Source organism: Mus caroli, unplaced genomic scaffold (assembly GCF_978045245.1).
Source record: "Mus caroli unplaced genomic scaffold, Mus_caroli_1 scaffold_11, whole genome shotgun sequence".
NCBI classification, from domain to species: Eukaryota; Metazoa; Chordata; class Mammalia; order Rodentia; family Muridae; genus Mus; species Mus caroli.
This window is the reverse complement of record NW_028227266.1, coordinates 70,447,209-70,455,647: the sequence shown is the minus strand read 5'-3', so window position 1 is coordinate 70,455,647 and position 8,439 is coordinate 70,447,209.

Sequence of the window (8,439 nt, the reverse complement as noted above, 5' to 3'; positions counted from 1 at the left end):
AATGCCTCCATGAGATCCAACTGTAAGGCATTTCCTCAATTAGTGATCAAGGGGGAAAGGCCCCTTGTGGGTGGGACCATCTCTGGGCTGGTAGTCTTGGGTTCTATAAGAGAGCAGGCTGAGCAAGCCAGGAGAAGCAAGCCAGTAAAGAACATCCCTCCATGGCCTCTGCATCAGCTCCTGCTTCTTGACCTGCTTGAGTTCCAGTCTTGACTTCCTTGGTGATGAACAGCAGTATGGAAGTGTAAGCCAAATAAACCCTTTCCTCCCCAACTTGCTTCTTGGTCATGATGTTTGTGCAGGAATAGAAACCCTGACTAAGACACTTGTGCTTAAAGGCATTTGCCATGACTCCTGGCTTGTTTGTTTTTTAAAAGGTAGAGGCAGAGACAATCAGATCCTTTTAAAATAAGCATGGAAGAGAGCCCTCCCTGAAGCCTGTGATATGCCCTAGTGAACTGGTGGCTCCAGTTCCAAGATGCTGACACTTGGACCACCAGCTTTTTCTGACCTTAGCTTCCCTGGGTTCAAAGCTAGCCCCGATAACCATGGGATTCCATTCCCTATGAAACGGATCCTGGAAGACCAATATCCAAATCTTAGAACATTCACTAGCTGTGCAGCTCTGGACCTATGCTACAACTTTGTCCTTCCAGAAAGTGACAAGTGTTGCTTGGGCAACAGCAAGTGAGAACAGGATGGCTGGTGTGTAGACATTCCCCTCTCCCCTCCTCCCTAGTAAGAGTCGCTGAGAATAGGAACATCAGGGGTAACAGGTGTCTTGTGGCATTAGTAAGCCTGTTTTCTTCCTTTTTGTATTTGTCATCTTATGTGTGTGTGCCTGTGTGAGTTTATGTACCATGTGAGTGAGGGTGTCAGGTCCCCTGTAACTGAAGTAATGAGAGATTATGACCTACTATACAGGTGTTCAGGTCCAAACCCAGGTCTTCTGGAAGACCACCCAGTGTTTTTAAACCACTGAGCCATCTCCCAAGCTCCCAGAAAACTCTTTTGTTTTGTTTGTTTGTTTGTTTTGGCTTTGTTTTGTTTTTTAAACAAATATAATTTACCTTCCTGCTTCCTTTGGTCATATATGTATGTCCATACACAAACTCTACCGGGGATTTTTTTATTCTTTTTCCTGAGACCTAGACTGAAGTGTTCATTTTTTTTTCAGTTGTGGTAAAGTCTGTGTAACATAAAATTTGTTATTTATACTAAGGTCCAAAGAGCTGGTCAGCAATCACATTTGCATTGTTGGGCAGCAGTAGTGTGAGCCAACTCCACAGCTTCCTCACCAAAACACAATGTTCTTAAAAATCTATCCACTTTATTTGTTGTGGATGGCTCTGTGCTGCCTGCATTTCGATGTCCATTCAGCTCTCCCAGGAGGGGTTGTCTGGACTGAGGAATGGGTCAGGTACTCAACTGACTTCTTGTGACCCTCCCCAAATAAATAAAGGGATCAATCACTGGATGAGTAGGCAGGACTTCTGGGTTAGCCGGAGGAAGAAAGGAAGCAGGAGAGAGCTAGGGGCTGTTGGATTGGGGATCTAAAAAGGGCAAGAAGTAACTGCTAGTGTCTCCCAGTTTCATGGCAGATTTGCCAGGCTTCACCAGCAGAAGAATTAGATTTAATATGGCTTACAAGATTAGAACTCTAGTGGTTGCGCCCAGAGCTTGAGTTACCACTAACTCAGAACTAAGTTTGTGTGGTGTTTTTCTTCTCGCTGTGACTCAACTGGGTTCGGGAGAGAAAGGTACGGTGGCAAAGCGTGGATGTGCACCACAAAGGTGGGGGAGAGGGAATTTTAAAACATGGGGCTGGCATGGTAGCGACCTGCCAGTGGGAACTTAGCAAGTTGGGTGGAGATGTTTTGGGAACCACCTGGCCAGAGAATCTGCCAAGATGAGAACACCCGGCTGGAGCCATGGATGTCCTAGGCAGTGAAGGAACTTCCTGGTCTTTTAATATTTTCCGAAACATTTATTAAGTGCTTCTCAGTCAAAGAGTCACAGCTGAAGCAAAAATAAATAAATAAATAAATAAATAAATAAAAATAAAAATAAATACTCTTCACATTTTATCACTCCTTGCACTCTGTGGCAATGTTTTAAGAAAACAAAATTTAGAACAAAAAATGAAGTACTTTCTCTCCTGCTGGCATACAAAATCCAAAACTTGCAACAAAGCCACTATGTCATAGCTCTTGTTCTCTGAGCTCACTGAAGTTCTGTTCTTGCTGTGGTGTTGTATCTTTTGAACAGGTATATAATTAAGACCCATGGTGCATAATCTGCATGGTTCCCACATGGAGACACTTGCCAAATGTGGCTTACTGTATTATGCTCCTTTAGTTGCCCTCAGCAGAGTGGGCTGAGCTGTCTATATGACATCCACAAAGGTCAGCCATGTTCCTTCCTAAAATCTTTCCTCATCTGCTATATCCATTAAAGGAGATCCATTCTGATGTCTCCGTTTAATTCCCGAGAAGATGGATCTTTTTCCAGTACTAGGTATAAATATTAAGCCAGGTGGTTGTGGCAGATGCCTTTAATCCTAGCACTAGAGAGGCAGAGGCAGGGAGATCTCTGAATTTGAGGCCAGCCTGGTTGACAGAGCAAGTTCCACAAGAGCTGGGGCTACACAGAGAAACTCTGTCTCAAAAAAATAATGTGTAAATAAAAATGAAGGCTTTTAAGTTTAAATTAGAGTGCTAGAGATACATCTCAGCTGTTAAGAACACTTACTGCTCCTGCAGAGAACCTGCATTTGGTTCCCAGTACTCACATGGTGGCTCCCAGCCATCCGTTAACTCCTGTTCCAGAAGGTCTAACCCCTCCATCCCTGAATTATGCAGACACCAAGAATACATGTAGTGCACACACATACATACATGTAGTGCACACACATACATACATATAGTGCACACACACACATACATGCAGTGCACACACATATATACATGTAGTGCACACATACATGTAGTGCATATACATACATACATGTAGTGCATATACATACATACATGTAGTGCATATACATACATACATGTAGTACACACATACATGTAGTGCACACACACATACATGTAGTGCATATGCATGCATGCAAGCAAAACAATGATACACATAAAAAAGAATCTTAAAAGTAAATTATACTATGTTTATGGAAGCTATGTTTCATTTCTATATTTCCTAAAAATAATAATAATAATAAGCCTATGAAAGTCATCTGGGCCAGGGCTGGAGAGATGACTCAGTAGTTAAGAATGTTTGATGTTCTTGTGAGAACCTGAGCTTGGTTTCTAGAACCCAGCATCTCAGCTCACAACTTCCTGCAACTCCAGTTCTGTGGGAGCTGGCATGCATATGCACATACCCATATGCATGTGCACACAGAGACAGACAGACAGACACACACACACACACACACACACACACATATAAATAAATCTCTTGGGGCTGGATAGTTGGCTCAGTGGTTAAGAGCCCTCCTTGTGAAGGACCTTGGTTCAATTCCCAGCACCCACTTGGAGGCTTACCACCTCCTCAGTCAGTACCAGGCGTGCATGTGGCACACAGATGCACATGCAGGGCAAACACTGATATGCATAAAAAATAATTTTTAAAACTCTCTCTTTTTTTTAAAGAAAAAGAAAATAGGCCAACCACTTCTTAGTGTATGGTATTCAGACTTCCATCTTCTGGGCTTACAAATGCTGCAGTGTTGTAAGGGATGAATGGAGGATCCAGGGCCAGGATCAGGAACTGCATAAAGGCCTTAAGGACACGTGGGCATCTTACTTCCTGACTGTTCTCTAAGGGCTGACTGTTCTGGGACACTGGTAGCCCGGCACCAAGGACTCAAGGGCAGGCTGATGAAGCGATGCAACTTCCACCGCTCGCTGTGGTTCCTTCAGTCACCCTTGCAGCCATTTTTCTTTCTTCGGTCTGGTTTTAATGGTCTAGAACCTAGTCAACCCTTGCTTCCCTCCTGGGATCTAATTTTCTTCTTCCAGTGTGTGGGTGCCAGGGATTGAACTCAGGCTTGGTGACAAGTACCTTCACCCGAGGACCTGAGATTGGTTCCAAGCCTTCCCATTTAGTGACCCACAATTGCCTGCCACGCCAGCCTCAGGGACTGAGGGGACCTGATGCCTTTGGTCCCAGGCATCTCTTGGTCCACAATAATCTTTCTACTTCCTCCAGCCAAACCCCAAGTGTGAGCCTCACACCCCTCACACTTCCTGTCTAGGCCGGGTTCCGGAAACAGTCACTGTCAGCTTCCAGGCCTCCCTCCTCTCACAGGTTCTGGGTTCAGTTCGATCGCGCCTTTGAGGCAGCTGTGTGAAGACCAAAGGCTTGGGAAGGTGGCATGGAGCAGCGTAGAGCAGAGGCTGGGGTGCTTTGGTTAACATCTCAAAAGCAGTGCTTGACAGACACACACGAAGGGGTCTCCTCTGATGGAAGTCAGCTTCTGTGCTTGGAGAATCAGAATCCACAAAAAAACAAAAACAAAAACAAAAACAAAAACAAAAACAAAAACAAAAACAAACCCCAAACCAGGAAAATGATTTGCTATTAAGAATTCAAGAAACTTGGAAAATATTACTTGAGCCAGTAGTGTGGTCCCAGTTATACCTTAGGATCGCCTGGGAGAAGTAATGAAAAATGTCCTCCCTCAGACCTCGGGTGTACTTGGCCACCATGGGGTCTAGGCAAAGCTATTTTTAAAAGTTCTCCAGTATTTATCGTACGGCGCAAACTCATTCACACATAAGCAAGGCACTATTCCATAGCCATAAGCCAAACAGACATAGCATCCGGATCCAGGGTCCTTGGCTTCTCTTAAAATCAGAAATGGTGGGTTGAACTTTCAGGGTAAAAGGGCTGTTTTTATATAATAATAATAATAATAATAATAATTATTATTATTATTATTATTATATATATACCAGTGTATTAATAAAATATGATTGTTTTGTGGAAGAAGGTTCCCACAAGATAAAAGTTCTCAAAGCCTATCACAACCATGTGTGTGAAAGAGATGAGTGTAGGGTGCGCCTCCGAACACCACTGGGTGTAATTATTGTTGTGTTCGCATTAAGATGTCACAATGATAGGTCAGGGATGTTGGCATCTCACCTTGGCAATCATGTAGCCTAAATTTTCCCTCATTGTCCCTAGTCATTGATGATGGCTTAATGGTGGTTTCTACTCTGCTTTGTGGCTGTCTGTAATTCTGCATGGCCTAAGCGATGACAAAATTACCCAACAACTGCAACTTTAGGAAGGAAGGGTTCGTCTGGACTCTGTTTGGGAGCTTTAGTCCATGATGGTAGCGGAGGTGGCGTAGGAGCATGCGCCGCACTTTGTGATCTCAGTCAGGGTCTTAGTGGTTTCTGTGGCTGTGATAAAACACCATGACCCAAAGCAACTTGGGCACTAAACGGTTTATTTCACCTTATAGCTTCTAAGTCCTTTATAAAGAGAAGTCAGAGCAGGAGTTTAGGAAAGGATCCTGGAACCAGGAACTAAAGCAAAGGCCATGGAGAAACGCTGCTCACAGGCTTGCTCATGTGTTTTCTTTATTTGAATTTCAAATGTTATCCCATTTCCCTGTCCCCCCGCCCAGGGCCCCCCTATCCCATCCTCCCTTCCCCTGCTTCCATGAGGGTGTTCCTCCACCCACCCACCCTCTCCCACCTCCCTGCCCTCAGTTCCCCTACACTGGGGTATCTATTGAGCCTTCATAGGACCAAGGACATCTCCTCCCACTGAAGCATGAAAAGGCCATCCTCTGCAACATATGCAGCTGGAGCCATGTGTACTCCTTGGTTGATGGCTTAGTCTCTGGGAGCTCTTGGGGGACTGGTTGGTTGATATTGTTGTTCTTCCTGTGGGGTTGCAATCCCCTTCAACTCCTTCGGTCCTTTCTCTAATTCTTCTATTAGGGACCCAGTGCTCAGTCCAGTGGTTGGCTGCGAGCATCTGTCTCTGTATTTTTAAGGCTCTGGCAGGGCCTCTCAGGAGACAGCGCCATATCAGGCTCCTGTCAGCCTGCACTTCTTGGCATCCACAATAGTGTCTGGGTTTGGTAACTGTATATGGGATGAATCCCCAGGTGGGACAGTCTCTGGATGGCCTTTCTTTTAGTCTCTGCTCTACACTTTATCTCCATATTTGCTCCTGTGAGTATTTTGTTCTCCTTCTAAGAAGGACTGAAGCACCCACACTTTGGTTTTCCTTCTTCTTGAGCTTCATGTGGTCTGTGAATTTTATCTTGGTTATTTGGAGCTTTGGGGCTAATATCCACTTATCAGTGAGTGCATACAATGTGTGTTTATTTGGGGTTGGGTTACCTCACTCAGAATGATATTTTCTAGTTCTATCCATTTGCCTAAGAATTTCATGAATTCATCATTTTTAATATCTGAGTAGTACTCCATTGTGTAAATGTACCACATGTTCTGTATCCATTCCTCTGTTGAGGGACATCTGGGTTCTTTCCAGCTTCTGGCTATTATAAATAAGGTTGCTATGAACATAGTGGAGCCTGTGTCCTTATTACATGTTGGAGCATCTCCTGGGTATATACCCAAAGTGGTATAGCTGGGTCCTCAGGTAGTACTATGTCCAATTTTCTGAGGAATTGCCAAACTGATTTCCAGTGTGGTTGTACCAGCTTGCAATCCCACCAGCAATGGAGGAGTGTTCTTCTTTCTCCACATCCTTACCAACATCTGCTGTCACCTGAATTTTTGATCTTAAACATTCTGACTGGTATGAGGTGTAATATCAGGGTTGTTTTGATTTGCATTTCCCTGATGACTAAGGCTGTTGAACATTTCTTTAGGTGCTTCTTAGCCATTTGATATTTCTTAGTTGAAAATTCTTTGTTTAGCTCTGTACCCCATTGTTTTTAATAGGGTTATTTGATTTTCTGGAGTATAACTTCTTGAGTTCTTTGTATATGTCGGATATTAGCCCTCTGTTGGATGTAGGATTGATAAGATCTTTTCCCAGTTGTCAGGCCTTTGCTTAAAGGACTCCTGACCACCAGTCTGAGTGGCACCGCCCACAGTGGGCGGGGGCGGGGCCCTCCCATATCAATCATCAGCCTAGAAAACACCCACAGATTTGCCTACAGCCAATCTGAAGGAGACCCTCAATTAAGTGCTTCTCTTCTTAGATGACTCTAGCTTCTGTCAAGTGGTCAAAACAAAAACAAAACATAAAACCATACCAGCAGAGTCAGGAAGCAGAAAGGAAAAGGAAGAGAAGCCTAATTATAAAACTTCAAGATCCTGTGGGTGAAGACACAACTCATGGGTTAAAAGCACTGTTGCTCATGAGGAAGACTTGGGTTTGAACCCAAGCACTCACAAACACCTGTAACTCCAGCTCCAAGGAGGTCTGATGCCTTTGGCTTCTGTGGTGATCTACACACACATACATCTATACACATGTGCACATAGCCACATATAGACCCACATGTATTTACACAATTAAGATAAATCACCAGGCTCGGTGGTGCACATCTTCAATACAAGCACTTCAGAGACAGAGACAGACAGATTTCTGTGGATTCAAGGTCAACTTGGGCTACATAGCAACACCCTACCTCATAAAAACAAAAAGTAATTTTAAAAATCTAAAAACAAAACAAATGACCCCAAGACCTATGTTTGGTGGCTCACTTCTTCCAGCAAAGCTTCACATCCTAAAGGGGTCACAACCTTCTCAAATAGAGCCACCAACCTGGAACTAAGTGTTCAAACAACACAAGGTTTTGAGTATCCACTCTCCCACTCAAACACACCTGCTACCTTGCAGATATGCGACTGTGTCTGTTGAGCCCAGACTTTGAGTTTTCATTCCCAGAGCTGATGCTGGCTTCCAAAAAATGGGAGAGTTGACCAAAGCAAGAAGCCTTGGTCAGCTGTTTTCCTCTAGTGTAGCTTCTCGGCTCCAGCATCCAGGTCTGAAACATCCCAACTTTGCCCCAATCTGGCTCTTCTGGCAGATGAAGCCCATTGCTGCTGTGATGTAAATTTCTAAAAGAATGATGATTCACTTTGGCTGATGGTTTTCAGCCAGTGATGTGTTGGCTTTGCTGCTGAGAGAGGGTATCATGTGGAAGTGTGGTGAAGCAGAGATGTTCACCTCAGGGTGACCAGAAAGCACAGAGGAATCGGGAAGGGGTGAGATGAAACCACCAAGAGCCCACCCCTGAAAGTAACATACTTACTCCAGCAAGGCCCCACCCCTGCAAGTTGCCTCAACATTCTAAGAATAGCATCAATTTATAACTATCCAAGGATCAAGCTACTGATGAGGTCACAGCCTTTTGGATTCATTCATTAAAAACAAACAACGCAGTCTTGTATTATAGGTACAGGTACTCCATCTGGGGACTGAGCCCTTTGACAAGAC